Source organism: Trachymyrmex septentrionalis, unplaced genomic scaffold (assembly GCF_001594115.1).
Source record: "Trachymyrmex septentrionalis isolate Tsep2-gDNA-1 unplaced genomic scaffold, Tsep1.0 scaffold22, whole genome shotgun sequence".
NCBI lineage: Eukaryota > Metazoa > Arthropoda > Insecta > Hymenoptera > Formicidae > Trachymyrmex > Trachymyrmex septentrionalis.
The window spans coordinates 3,716,168-3,719,631 of NW_017305375.1; the positions used below are offsets into that span (position 1 = coordinate 3,716,168).

A 3,464-nucleotide genomic window follows, 5' to 3' on the forward strand; every position below is an offset into this window, starting at 1 on the left:
TGAAGAAAAAAAATTCGATAACAACTTGCACATTTGTCATCTTTATGTCGTAATAGAAAGGAACGGGAAGCATTAATCCTTCTCTCTGTGTTTGTAACAGTAATTTACGGAAGGATTAAAAAGATTTTATACAGTCAATTACGCTTTTGTACGAGAGCCGGGGCTCAATATGTTAAAATCTACGCTACACTTTCGTATGCAGCGAAGTTTAAGACGCATTTACGGTAACGCGCACCGTGATATGTGCACAAAGCAACTCATTTGCGGCACAATAAAAGTAAATACGAAGCACGAGTTATGTAACCTACGTATGTATGTAGCCATAAATGCGGGCATATGGGGCGTAATTAACGTAGCCTCTGTCCAAGCGAGTACAAGCTCATTATCCGGCTTATGTAAGCACCAAATTTTATTGATCAACAAAGGATTCGTGCGAATCACGTTGACTCTCTTCGAGCATTCTTGCTCCAGAATAAACAGGACCGGCCGGCAAATATTATCTAATCCCATGCAAACAACATCACGAAGACAACCTGATTAATGAAGCTGCTGGTCGTCTATGTACTTACAATGTAAATATAGTATGAGAATTAATATGTGCTTACGTAAATATATAGATGTCAGTGTGAACATGTAGACAGAAGATCATGCACAATGATTTCGATGAATTATTTTCGTACAAGTTTGTGGCTAATCATTTATTAAAAGATTTTTTTTAACTCTTAATTATCTTAAATAAAATATAATATTCCTATTATGTACTTTTTTTTTATTATGATCTTTGATATTTTTGAAATTACTATCATTTTAATTTAGTTTATTAATGAAATTTTGCTAAATGCCCTTTTGTTACTACATGTTTCAGGCGTTGCCACCGCGAAAGATGCTACATCTTCGAGTTAGTTACAGTGGAGAAGCGTACTCGAGACTTTAGAAGACTCGACAGAAATCTGGTAAGTTTTGGTAACTTAAATATCGATTTCATGCTTGAAGAGAATCTAAATTACCTACCCCATCGACCAATCGACTAAATCTTCTGATAAAAAAATTTTTTAATGTTCTCGTAAAGTCAAGTAGTAAATCGACACGCTGTAATTGTATTCTATGAGACTCGTATATACGAAGAGTATAAATATACATGTAAAAGACGAGCAAAATTCAATAAATAAAATATGTATGTGCAGATATGTATATAAAGCGTGTATATATGAATATTATACTTTCTAAATCTGAAGTGGATAGTCGCTAATTACCCAGTGGCATACTTGGCATTGGATAATCAGTGAAGTTCATCTAAAAAAGGAAAAATGTTTGAACATTATATAACTAAAATATTGATATTTGCATATTAATTTCAATTTTCTAATACCATATTCATTAAATTTATGCACTAAAACAAGGTTAGTTAGATCACATAATATAAAGAATCATATAAAGCTAAGTTAGGGATCTCACGTTTCATTCACTAATTACCAATGGTATACTTGACACTGACATTAGTGATTATCCACTGATTTAAATTTAGAGAGTACTCTTGTAATATTATAGAAAATTTATATATCACTAAATTACACAAAGTAAAATTTTTACACACATTGAATCTTTAATAAAAGCAAAATTTTTTATATGTAGGTACTAAAACTAAAATATTACAATTTTTTCATCATTACGATTATTGTAAAAATAAAAAATTTTGTATATTTAATTTTACAATTGTAATTCAAAATCTGATTTATGGTAACTTTTTAACTTTTCACAAAATTAATTAAATTAAACACGATACGTTCTAAGTAGTTTGTCAGTATTTATCAAGCGACGCGAATAGCGATTTATGCTAAATATATCAGAAATAGTAAATCCTCGAAAAAGGCGCTAAAGTCTATCCTTTTCTGGAATATTCGTAAAATATGCAATAAAATTACAAATATGGTTTAAATATACTATTAATTGCAGATTTTTTTATCATTTATCCGACTAGGCTCCGTGCTTGAACGAAAGTTTTAGCCGAGTGCGCGAGGATTTTACGCTTCCACGACGATTCAGTGGACTTAGCGAAAGATTTTCAAAATCTGCTAGCGACTTTAAAGCATAATCCTTCAAGCATAAAAGCTAATTTTAAGCGGCTTCTATCACTTTGATAATACCACAGAAGTTGAAGAGCCAATATTTTACTGAATATTTAAAGTTGATAAAGTTCCCTAAGTATTCCAATTAATTTGATAATACATATTTTATGTGAAATTATAATCAAATTTTTTTATAATTGTGTTATTTTTCGTACTATTTTACGAAAATGTATATAAAATGTAAGTATATTTCAATATTTGAAAATATATGTAGGGAAGAGTTAGGGATTGCGAATACGAGGTAAACGCGGATGATACGATTGCAGTATTATTAGAATAATGATAGCTACTTATCTCTTGCATCCAAATAGTCCTATACCTATACATTTAGCCGCATTAGAACACGAGACTATAAATACATATGCCATTTAAAATACTTTTACGTTAAAATACTTTTAAAATTACATATTTTTGATGCTTTTGATGGGAAAAAATATAAGAATTGCAAATGTCTAAGAAAAAAAACCGATAAATATATAAAAGTCAATTATTGTAGTTTAAAGCTAAATAACTGGAATATCTTTTGAGTAAAGACTTTTATAATCGATAGATTTGTAAAAAATTGTTGATTTGATTTAATTTTTTCTTTAAATGTGGAATTCTCCCTTATTGTTTGAGAAAGAAGAATAAAATTTTTATCAAGAAAAGTTTTTTAATTCTTTTGTTTTATTATTAGTAGAGTTACCAGAAAAACAGAAAAATTATTTAGCAAGATATTTATTAAAATCTTTTTTAATGAACTTTAAATTATGAAGTAATGTGTGGTAAAGAACTAATTAAAGTCTCCTTTCCAAATTAGGCATCATTTAAGTTAAGTGCATGATACATTTTATAAGAAAATCTTATCGATTATGTAATTGAAACGCACTCGTGTAAATTTTTGTCTATAAGGAGTCTCTACAAAACTCAACTCTTTCGACATTTCCTTTGATACTACCGTGTAATGTGGGTTCGTCTGGATGCTAATTAATATTTCCACTTTCCGCATAAGAGCGACTCAACGAGCAGGTGAAAAGCATGAAAATTCTTGCTTACGGATCCCCATACAGATAGTACTATTTATGCTTTAGAATCATGCTATAATTATCCACAGGATCTTCCCAAAAATGTTTACAGTTAATGTAAAAATAAGTACTCGCACAGGAGAGATATCTTTAAAGAACATTTTATTTTTTAAAAGTTAACATCAATTAGCAATTTATTAAAATACAAAATATAAAATAACTTATATCATATTTTTCGAAATTATTGTACCTAAAAAATATGTATTAGGTGTACAAAAAAGTTCTGAGCTTTAGATTTGATACAACCGAAATAACAATTTAAATTTTATATATC

The 3,464-nt window shown here is 29.1% G+C and overlaps 1 protein-coding gene across 2 annotated transcripts in view; it reads left to right on the forward strand.

Annotated features, from left to right (window-relative positions):
• The first annotated feature begins 891 nt into the window (after nt 1–891).
• The window catches only part of LOC108748408 (protein tincar), a 42,373-nt gene continuing 39,800 nt past the window's right edge, over nt 892–3,464 (forward strand). For both annotated transcript variants that reach the window (XM_018486568.1, XM_018486566.1), the window contains exon 1: nt 892–953. The gene's annotated coding sequence lies outside the window, so the exon portion shown is untranslated. The remainder of the gene's footprint in view (nt 954–3,464) is intronic.